The sequence below is a fragment of the Anomalospiza imberbis genome, chromosome 6 (genome assembly GCF_031753505.1).
Source record: "Anomalospiza imberbis isolate Cuckoo-Finch-1a 21T00152 chromosome 6, ASM3175350v1, whole genome shotgun sequence".
Classification (NCBI taxonomy): domain Eukaryota; kingdom Metazoa; phylum Chordata; class Aves; order Passeriformes; family Viduidae; genus Anomalospiza; species Anomalospiza imberbis.
The window spans coordinates 7,785,338-7,796,970 of NC_089686.1; the positions used below are offsets into that span (position 1 = coordinate 7,785,338).

Below are 11,633 nucleotides of genomic sequence, written 5' to 3' on the forward strand. Positions count from 1 at the left end.
ATAGATTATAATATCATGCAATCAATAAAAAAAAGAAAAAAAGAACTATTAGAGGAAACAAAAACAATTCAGAAACTCTACATGGTGGTTTGTAATGGAACTGACAATCTAGTGGCTACTTCAGTAGCATAAACACATTCCAGGGTGCATTATGTTTTATATTGCATGTGTTAAAATATTTAGTAACTACATTGCAATAAACATTGTTTTGATCTCAAAGTGCACCATATTTTAAAGTCTGTTGTACTCCAGGAAGAATTATATTCTCCAGCCTCCTTAATAAAAGCCACAATCTATGATCTTGATGTGCACAGACTATACAGTATGATGACATTCTTCAAGAAGTCTTTAATGAATTAATGCCTCTCCAAATGGTTTTAAGTTTACAAAAGAAGATGTGTGCATGGTTCTAAACCATTTGGAGCCATTTTATTCAGTGCCTATTGATTTTAGTGCCAGTAAACCTCTCCTGCTGCCTGCCTCTGATGAGTATTACATTATATCCTCTGTAGCACACAATGGGATTTAGCGGCGCCAAAAATGTAATTTCAGCACAAAATACAGAAGTCATTATAACATCAACTCTCTTTTTTCTTCCAATTTTAGGTACCTGAAGATCTAACTTCTGAAGAAACTGGTGTTATTTCTCTGAAGTGATTTCAGAGAACTTACTCCTCCATCCTTAAACTTATCAGTGGGGCTGAAATGGGCTTAAAAATAAGGAATCGCAAAGTAGGTAGGTGGTTTTTTTTCTTCAAACAGCCTTTATATGGAGTCATCACTCTAATATTGGTAGTGGCACACAAGGATGTTTGTCTCTCTGCTTCTTATATGCTTTTAGTAAGGAATTCTCTCTCTTCTCCCCTCAAGGCAAGTCAGACAAGGTGCTCTGGTCAACAGAGCCAGAAATGCCATGCCATGCCTCCCAACCCACACAAATATTTATGCTATTCTAGAACCTCTCCAGTGCAAGCCAGCAGAAGCCTTTTCCCTTCCCTTTAGTTGCTGCTCAAGGTGAAAATGCACCTCATTTCCTCAATTAATGCTGCATCTTCTTCAGCTGTGGCTGAACAGAGGGAGGACACAGCCAGCATCCAACCTCCCAAAAGGTCCTGCTGTGGGGCTGGGGAGTCCCCAGCTCTGAAGTTCCATGGTTTTCCCACTGTGTCAGCCCTCGTGGAAACAACTTTGATCATTTCCAGCAGTAAGAAGAGATAAAAAGAGGGATCTCAGAAACAGAGGCCACAGGCAAAGTAGTTCTGTACCATGGGAATAGACATGGATATAAGACCCATGGAGATAAGGGGTCTATGGGAAATGGAAATATCATCCCTTTGATCTGCTCTCCTGATGCAGTACCTGACCAGGAAGGAAAGCTGGTGTGAATTCACCAGCCAAAGAGCCTCCCCAGTGACAGTCTGATCTCTGTGGGTGACTTTCATCCCCACTCAGCATCGCAGGATGGAGGTGAGGAGGAGATTTGCCCACCACCTGCCTCACTGGGCTCCTGCCTTGCAGTGATGCAAAGCTGAGAGAGGCGGGTGTAAGAGCCTTTCAGCAGGCAATTAAAGCAGAATGTTTTCTGTAATATATAAACAAGCCCATTAAGCCTGACTTTAATGGGGCTGAGATTCTATGATAAATAATTGAAAAGAAAGCTTAAAGTGAATTTCAAAGATCTTTCCCCCCCCTTAAAATGTATTTACAATGCTACAGTGCTTTATATAGCTTGAATGTTTAATCAATTGTCATTTATAGAGAGCTCAGTTCCTGGGGTTTTGTGATATATATGTGCTAAACAAGCCACTTGAATGTCAAAGCCATGGAGCAGCAGCTCTTGGGTTGAGACAGATTTGACACATTTTGTAGAGGGCTGTGCAGGGGAAAAGCTTGTTCTCATCTCTACTGCTCTCTGTAGTTTAAAAGATTCTTGAACCAGCTTGAATTTCTTCTGCTGTAGCACATATAGGATGACTGGAGAGGGACATGCTAGTTGCTCACCTGGTCCCCAGGTTCAGCCAGCATCTGGCAAAAGCTCTGGTTTCTTTATCAGCATCGGGGCAAAATCCCAGCCCTGCTTCAACAAGAAGAGAGGAACAGGGAGCAGAACAAATGGATGTATGAAAGGAGCAGCTGATGTTTATTGTGCACTAAACGCACTTGTCAGGTGCCTCTTGTAGGTATTTTTCCAGGGCTGGTGGTGATTAAGGATGTCAGGGATGATATGCTATTCCCTTCTCAGTGAACGAGCATTTATCCGGCTTCCACTAACACAAGGCCTGACGAGATGGGAAAGTCCCTCAGTGCCTTTCAACACACACATTTAAAATGTCTTGCAAATTAGACTCTGGACTAATCCCATCCACTGTGCAGCTGCCCTCACTGAGGCTAAACTGGCACTGCCTCAGGGACATCACTGGAGTTTCACTGCAGCCCCCACCATGCTGTTCAAAACCCCCAACCCCTCTTCTTGGTACTTATTAGTCCCTCCTGACCTGTACTCAGATCAAAAAGACACAGATCTATTTTGCAGAGAAAAAGCTGGCTCTCTCTAAACCCCAGAGGTCAAGAGCACCTTTAAGCCCTAGAAGATTCTTTTAATAGGAGATGTTTCGTGGAAGCTTTCACGCATGTTTTAAGGTGCTGTCAAAGTGCTTTGGGACTCCAGGTGTTCAGAAGTTTATTGATGTCCTTCCCCCAGGCTTCACCTCCTACTGAAATAGGACTCAGTGGAGAGCTTTCACAGCTTTTTTTACCATCACATGTCCTTTAAATTATTCTGTTTCTGTCCTGCAGTGTTTTTGCTGACGGGGAGAATGCTTGTTCCCTGCCTTTACTGGGCTGTTAGCAGCAGTGATCTGCCCATGACATATTGGGAATTGATTTGGCACTAGAAGAGTTAATCAGGAAGAGAGGCTCTCTGAGATGTGACCAGACTGGCGCAGAATTCTCCCTGCTCAGAAATGTAGCATTAAACACCCAGATGGCTTTTAAAATAATATACATGGATATTTAAAATTATAAAAACAAGCAAAGTGGGATTCAAATAACTAGATACTCATGGCAAAAGGGATTAAATCCTGCTCTGAGCAGCTGGAAATGGTGCAGTGTAGTCCCATCTTTGCACCAGTGTGCATGAAATCACAGCTCATTCCTACAGAATCCCCTAATCATCCTTCCATTAACTCATATAACTGTGTGGGACTAGAGCAGATTTCTCAATAAAAATGATGGATAAGTAAATTGGGAGAAGCACTCTATCACTTAGCAGGTGTGAGGAGATTGACAGTCCCAGCACTGCTGAGGGAGGATTGTGTGCACTGACTCAAGGGTGTCGCTGTGTGGAAACGCTTGTGTGTGGCTGGGGAAAAACTGCCATGGTTCTTTCATGAATGAGAAATGCTGGTGCTGCAAGAGGTGATGCTGGAACAGGATGCAGGAGAGCTTCAAACACCCTGTGAGCAAACTGTGCAGAACAGCATAGCCAGCAGGTGTGCAAGGAAGGACCAGGAGCCTCCAGATGTTGAGAAGAGAGAAGCTGTTGGAACAGGTTTCACAGAAAAGCTGTGGATGCCCCATCCCTGGCAATGTTCAAGGCCAGGATGGATGGGGCTTTGGGCAACCTGGTCTGGTGGAAGGGGTCCCTGCCTGTGGCAGGGGATTGTAATGAGATAATCAATAAAGTCCCTTCCAGCCCAAACCATTCTGTGATTCCCTGTGTTTCAGAGGATGAGTGCTGGGATGCAGGCAGTGCAGCAGTGTGGGAAGTGGCATTGGGGAGGATACTCTTGTCTGTGGCTGTGAGATACACTGGCCCTTGGACAACCTGCAGGAATTCTGCAGCAGCAGGCTCAATTGAATGGATAATGTAGTAAATTAATGGGAAAAACCCAAAGGCCTGCTCCTCTCTCCTGGTTAAAACCCTGCCTGAGCTCTTGTCTTCCCCTCAGAGTGGGAACTGGGGAGAAGGCACAGCTTCTCTGCTTCCCCCGAGGACTGGCAATAGGAATGCGAGGAGATTCCCGAGGTCCTACAGCATGCCTGGGTTTGGCTCTGCTCACACATGGCTCCTGCTAAAAGCATGGCTTCAAAGACAGGTCCCTTTGGCTCACAGGATCCCCCTGCACTGGTGTTGCAACCTGCAGCTCCTCTTCATGCAGCACTTTTCAGAGAGCCACCAAATCCTCCTTGTACTGAAATTCCCACCATGGCTCTCCCATTCAGCATTTCTGAGCACTCATAACGTGCTCAGCAGCGAATTAGCAAACGTCAATGACATCACTCAGAGATGAAAACAGCCTTGACATCTTCTTGATGAATCCAGAGAGGCAGAGACTACGAGTTCTGGGTCTCTGGAGGTGCACTGTCACTGTCCCCTCACTGTCCCCACCAGCCCAGCTCACTGGAATTCACCTTCCCTGTCATTACAGCCTCGGGCTGGGGGAGTGGTGGCAGGGAAATACCCCTGCTGATGAGAAAAAAGAAGTGGGGGATCGGGATTAATTTTCATACACGGTGTCTGGAGAATGAAGCGTTGGTTGTAAAGATTTATTGAGTAAGAAACAATGCTCTGCCTAATCCCTTGGCAGGGGGAGCCGCTCTGGCTAACGACTGCTCGATAATTAGCGCTGGGAAATTCCCCGCTCCCTGCTCTGCTCTGCCTCCGAGGTAGCTCGGGCGCTATCAAACCTTACACCAAACCGTACCCCAGCGTGGTGAGCAGGTCTCGCCATCCTGCAAGCCTGGCAGGGCACTCTGCCAGCTCCAGAAATAGGGGTTTGGGGCAGGGAGGTTGGCTACTGTCTGTCCGAACCCTAGTCCACCCTTCAGCTGCACTTTCCGACAGTGGCAGAGGAGTGATGACAGCCCCAGGACACACGGACAGGCTTTCTGGGATGCCGCGGACATCTCTAAGCCTCTGTCCCCCGACTTTTGCTGGGTTTTGATGCCTGGAATGCCTGTTATCTTGTTATAAACACAAAGATGGTGTTGTTCGCCACAGGCACCCCATGTGTGGAGGCACCTCCACCCGGGCAGGGTAGAAAAAGGGAAGAAGTATTTCCTAAGTCTGAGCACTGAAAAAAAAAGTACCAGCTGCCTGTTGCATGGCTCTACTCTCATCCTGTGAGTGATAAAGGTGTGAAACAGGGAGTGTCTCCCTCTTTGATGGCCATAGCATTGCTGGAGTCACATCTGCTGAGAAGGAGGTGACACTCCTGTCACAAGCCAGGGCCAAGTGTCATGGATATGCAGGGAAAGGCAGTGGTCAGACCAAAAAAAGACAGGTTGAAGGACTGTAAGTGTCAGACAATACAGGCAGCTGGAAACCACTGTGATCACACCGTATCATCTGCTGGGTCTCCTTAAGTGTCACTCATCTGCTGCAGTGAGCAGTTCCCTTACAGATCCTGAGGCAAGAGGCGGCAGAGAAACCCAAGATGTGCCTGGGGTTGCACAAGAATCAGGCAGAGTCCTGCTGAAAAATGCCCCAAGGCTGGGCTGTGTCACGCCTGATGTGCAGCAGCAGGAGCAGTGACGGCCATATGGTGTGTCAGCAGCACACACTTCCCCTCTGCAGGTGTCCAGGAACGGGCAGCCAGGAAGGTATTAAAGGAAAATGACATTTGCAGAGTGATTCTCCAGTATTGGTCCTGAGTGAGAAGCACTAATCAGTTGGAGAAGTGAAGGTTATACCTGTCCTCCCCCTTTCATTCTTTGAATCGCAGCAGTTTTTACCACAGAGCAGCACAGATTATCCCAGAGATGTAGCACCCCATCAGTCTTAAGACTAAGGTGGGTGTCTATAAGCTATTCCCAAAATACATTTTTACAGATTTTTTTTCCTTCTCTGTCCTTTTAAATGGCAATGCTCTGACAAAATCATCCCCACGAGCCAAGATTTTCAGAAGTGGCTGATGGTTTGGATGGCACTGGTTGAGTATTTGTGAGAGTGAGCTGTTGAGGATATTACTGTTCAGATCTTGTGAGACACCTCACTCTTGGGAGAGGCCTTGGCCATAACCTCAGTATTATGTTGGTTTAAAAGTCACACAGCCAGGCCAAGCACAAGAGACTACCCTCCTAGATAAAGAATGAAAGGATTCAAGAGAGGAGATGTGTCTTGGGACAAGTTTCACGAGCACCTAGACATGAATCCTACCATCTGACCCTCATTTTCTTCTGACATAAACATGTCCCCATGCTTTTCAAATGAGGCAAAGCAGCTCCCCTGGACCACACTGTGCAGCTCACCAGATGCATGACAGGGATTTATCTCATGGACACTTACAACACAGTTTTTCAGTCAGACTGCCTGCTTATAACATTTTCCATGCACTTCCTAGTATTTCTGGTGAGCTTTTCAGCTCACTTGATATATTATTAAGAGTAGCTATGAAACTAATTAACTGAGGAGAATGCTATTTAACTGTCAATAAACCTTTGGATCTCTGCCCTCTTTCCTCCAAATTTAGACATTAATTCTGCAAAGCCTTCTCTGTTCCCTACCCCACAGCTTCTCTCCCTTCCCTTTTCACAGTTCCTTGGTGGCACCTTTTTGCTTCATCTGGACCAAGCTGTCTGTCCTTTGCAGTGCTCCAAAGCCTGGTGGCTGCCTGCTTTTCATCACTGTTTGTCGGGATATGATGTCTCACTGCTGCTGTGCCTCCTCCAGCCTCCCATCACCAAAAAACCCCAGGGGGCTTTCTCCCAGGCTGGAGTCTGTCCCTGATGCATCCTCAGGCTTGTTCCTAACAGGGTTCTGCTGGGAATTACAGTGGTGGCACAACGTGAAGGCTGACAGATGCAAATGGAAAGAGTAGAAGGGTGAATTTACCATCCAGGCACCAGTGAGCTCCCTACAGCTGCTCTTGCTGGACTGTGTAAGTTTAAGCCCCTTTAAAATACAGTTGCCTTGATTCTCCTGACTCAGAGGGCAACAGTTCTCATTCCTCCCTAGAACCTGTCTTCCAGCAAAGCTCATAACCGCTGACGCTTATTGCCCCTCCACCTGGAAAAACACCTCCTGGACCCGCTGTTGTGGTGGTGCCACTGCTGAAGGAGCCTCAAGGATTCTGTGGTTCCCTGGAATCGTGCAGAAATCGCTCCTGACACACAAATAATGCCCCATTTCTCTGCACAATGGCCCTATGCATACAGTGGCCTCACAGAGAACAACAGATGACTGTAGCTTCAGAGCAGATGTGCACGTTGTCCATGTCAGGGGTTTTGAGATGGAGATCTGGAAGGGGAGGGGGAAAGGCAGAGCTTTTGTGAGAAAGTATAAGGAGCCTGGTAAAAAAAACCCCAACATTGTAGAGAAAAATATAGCTCTGGTATCTTCATGTGGCAGGCTTTGAGAACATTGCTGATTCAGGGCTGTCTGAAATCTGTTTTCCCTAGAAAATAACTATTTTTGTATTTGAAAGGCAGAGCAGAGCCTGACTTTTAAGGTACAAAATTGCTCCTGGATTTGCAAAGAAGACAGTAAGGAACAATTTCTGTTGCCTCTGGGAAAAAGTATCAAGGACTTTGCTCTCCTTGCACAGCTCCTCAAAGCCTGGAAAATTAGATAGTGACCTGAACTTTTTTGGTTTAGTTCTGCACGAACTGTATTAAATCATGGCACTGTGGATCTGGACTGTCCTGAATGACAGCAACCAAAGTAGGTACCTGGGAATAGACTTTTCCCACACTTGAACCCTGTGCTGGTGTTTCCCTGCTGGGTCTTGAGGTTGGTACATCTGAGTTTAGGATCGATAGCCTGGCTTTCTTGGACACACTGCAAGAGACAATATGGAAGAAGCAGCAGCCAAAATAGCAACAACAGAAGTTGAAGCAGGCAGATTAGTGGCTGCAGCAGGCTCTGATCAAGCTGTTCTCCTTCTGTCACCATTTTGAGTGTTTATTGTTCAACACTCCAAACTGCTGCTGGTTACAGGGCTCTACCAGTGAGAAGGGATAAAGGACAGTACAAAGCCCCTGTAGGAATGCACGAGCCCACCCAGCTGCTCTGTGCCAGAGCTGGATGCCTCCCCTCCCCTTCATTCTCAGCCCACCTGACTCCTGTCCAAGTCACACATCCTGAGGAAACAGTTGATTTTTCTCTTCAATAATTTGGTTATAAGCCCGAGGCCTGGAGACAAGAAAGATTCTGCCACTGAACCACCCGTCTGCCCCTGCCCCCTGCCTTTCTCAATCTGTTGGCCAATGTCAACAAGCTTTGTCAGGGAGCTATGAAATTCCTGCAAGTTTCATAGAAACAGGAGACTGCACTGAGGGTGGCGAGCTGAATCAATGCCCTCGCATGCCCCCACAAAGCTCCTGGCTGCCGTGTCCCCTGAGCTTCGTCCAAAAGACAGAGGCAGAGCACATGATCAGAGCATCGCCATGGAATGCTGAAGGGGAAAAAGTACAGACGACATCAAGGTGATCAGGAGAGACCCCTGGGAAGGAGGTTCTGTGTAGAAGATGCTGTAGGAGGAGACCTGATGACTTTCTGTGGGAGGCTCCAGAGGCAAATCTGTAGGAATCCAGGTTTAATTGTTTTTGCTGCTGACAGAACAACTTAATTATACACCGAGGGTCTCATTTGCTTTGGCCTCCCTGTGCAAGTCCAGATAAGGAGGAGCACAGCTGAATGCCCTTTAGCTCCCCGGTTATCTTCAGACACATTTCACTCTGATGTGCTGATACGGGATTTGGGGGAGGAGCTGCAGTTCCTGTTTGGGGATGATCCTACCCCAGGGCAGCCTTAAGCGAGCCAGAGATGCACGAGTCCCAGGATTCTCGGCTGTGCTGGAGTGCTGTGAGCCCCTGTGCTCCCCACTGACAGAGGAACTGTCCCCCCCTCCCTGTGGGAGCCCCTGCGGCCTAGAGCGCTGCCTTCCTATTTTCAATAAAAATCTGCATTTGTGAGAGCCGATAAGTCTTTTCAGGGTCTGCAGCTGGACTGTGAATAGGCTGTGAAGCCCTAATTTGAGCTCAGATGAGAGCTGTGTTGGGCTTTTCCCCTGAGCCAGCTCCGGTGCCTCAGGGGCACCCCAGCAGGCTCTGCAGGAGCTCAGCCGAGTTTGGAATGGAGTGCAGGTCTGAAAGGGAAGATTTTTTTTTTTCTTTCTCTCAATTTTGGAAAACAAAATAAAAAACTAAAAGGCTGTAAAACATCCAGTCTGCTACCAAATTGCTTTTTTAAATGTCTCCAGCTTTACAAAAGTTGCACGTATTGCCATTAGAATTCCCTTTCTCTGTTACCTACTTACACCTCTTCAATGTTGAATGGAAAAATTAATGCTGAGGCTCCTTCCCCTCATAATCAAACATTACTACACTGAGAAATCCAGAGTGAAGATTACACAGAACAGTCATTCCATAACAATACAATTATGATGAAATCATTTTAGCATCTTTGGTCTGAGATGAGATTAAATCTATTTTAATGAGACATTAGATGGGCTTTTTTCTCCCATGTTTTTTTCCACATGGCGCCATTACAATGCAGAGGATTTTTTTTTTTTAAGTTGCCTCAGTTTGTGATTTTTTGTTTGCAAGAAATCAATATTCTGTGCGGAGAAAATAAACTGAGAGTATTGCAAAACTTCTTTTTGTACCTAAATTACCGATACACTCCCTCCATTTCAGCTTCATGCTGACAGTTTCTTTATCCTGAGAATTTCTCCTTTTCAGGTTACTTCCCCAAAAAACTATTTCATATTTCCTGCATCAGCAAGATTGCCGAAGAGTTGATTCACCAGGCTTCTGAAGCTGCCAGGGAGCTCCGTCTTGCTTCATAGCAGCTCTGAGTCACGGAGGCAGCACGGGGTGGCTGAGAGCCCTGCCAGTGCTGCTTTGGAGGGCTGTGCCCCTGCAGTGTCTGGGAATGGCACTGCCTGTGCCTCCTGCAGCTCAGTGCCCAAGCTGTCCCTCCAGCCTTGCCTCAGTTTCCCAGGACTCAGTGTGTGACCTGTGGGTGCAGCACCATGGTTTTCAGGGTGGCCATCACAAGGCCATATATCCACAGGGTGTCTGTTCAAAAGGTCTTGGGCCATGTAATATTCACAAATTATTTGCTCTCAAGTGAGCTAGAAGTTTTGGTTGTTTTTTCTTTTTCTTTTTTTTTTTCTTTTTAAACAAGCCTGATTTTGATGGCAAAGTCTGGGCTGTTCTCAGATATCAAAGTGAACCTAAAGCTCTTTAGGGATTGATATAGTTTAAAAAGGTGTGGGCTGTATCCATCTCTCAGCTGGTGAGGGCTTTGCTGTTTTGCTTCATTTACCACAGCTTCTTCCCAAAGGCAACCTCCTTCCCGTGATCCAAAATAAACTCTGGGAAACTGTTCACTCATGGATCACCTTCTGTGGCATCCTTGGTGATTTATCTGGCCAGCATCACATTGTGGGGGTGACCAGCTGCCTGCTCTTCCGTCTTCTGTTTTGAAGAATCAGGTGGACAGATGGAAAAGATCTTCCCAGGGAGCAAATTGGTTCCTTCAATAAACTGCTCAACTGTGAGGGCAGCTGGAGGCTTTAACTCGGGTACCTCTGCTAGAGATGGATTCAGACACCCCTTATCATCACAAGGTGCTGCTAAGGCAACAAATTTGTTGATAACTTGCTCTGCAAGAAAACAAAAAAATATTAGATAAAAGAGAGCTGCATTCATTGATCAAAGCAATGGGAAAAGGGATGGAGCTGATGTTATGGATCATCAGGCAGCTGCCTGAGCTGGAAAAAGGGATGTCATGTTTTTGCCTTTAGAGAAAGAAGTTCTAATGAAACATGTGCCAAAGAAAGGGAAAGCCCCAGTCTCCATCTGAAGGCAGAAAGGAGTTCCATGGAATTGCTTGGAGCCCTTGAGTTAAATGCATGTTGAGAGGAAACTGATAAAGATAAAACACAGCAATGGAAACCTGTCTCAGAAAAAGCAGGCAGGTTCCAACTGTCAACAGTAATCTGAACCTATAACAAGCTCTCTTGTTTGAAAATGAATCCAACTGAAAATGAAAGATTAAACAAGTACAACAACGTAAGAATAAATTGCTCATAAATCTCTCTGGTGTTCAGGATCAAAGGAAGATTAAAGAACAAGTTATGGAAATGTGGTAGAGGCAAAGAGAACCTATTAAGTGATATCATTTAGTGAATATACGAGTAATAGAGAGTTCACGTTGAAGTTTAGAGAAAAGGGAATGAACCTGTAGCTGCTGAAAGAGAATTTAAATGATATGTGGCATGAATGATAAATGGTGAAGAAGGTTCTGTAGCCCAAACCCAACAAAGATATGACCGAGGATCACAGCTGGTCTGAGAAAACTCATTTGCAGTTGTGTTTTAAGGGTGATGGAGAAGGACCAAATTATTCCAGTCCATCCTGCAGTTTTGAGAATGTGAGGGTGGACACTAGCTACCTGAATTCCTGCTATAGGAATGACATCCAAGTAAGGATGCAGCTGAGTGACCAGGGCAGGGAGAACTCCTGGGATCAACAGGGTCCATCATCTTCCCCTAGAAGCTCTTCTTTCCCTATTTTCCTCTGTGCTGGCCTGAGGTCACAGCCTATTCTCCAGTGATGATGCTTAGGGACTCCTTTTCCTTCAGGAAACCACACTAAAGTACTTGTCTGTGTGTGTAAGACTA

General features: G+C 46.1%; 1 long non-coding RNA gene across 1 annotated transcript; it reads left to right on the plus strand.

The window, feature by feature from the left end:
- Nucleotides 1-958: 958 nt before the first annotated feature.
- LOC137475180 (uncharacterized) lies at nucleotides 959-3,243 on the plus strand. The gene is made up of 2 exons (XR_010999728.1): nucleotides 959-1,467; nucleotides 2,013-3,243. It is a non-coding gene; the product is annotated as an uncharacterized lncRNA (long non-coding RNA).
- Nucleotides 3,244-11,633: the final 8,390 nt, after the last annotated feature.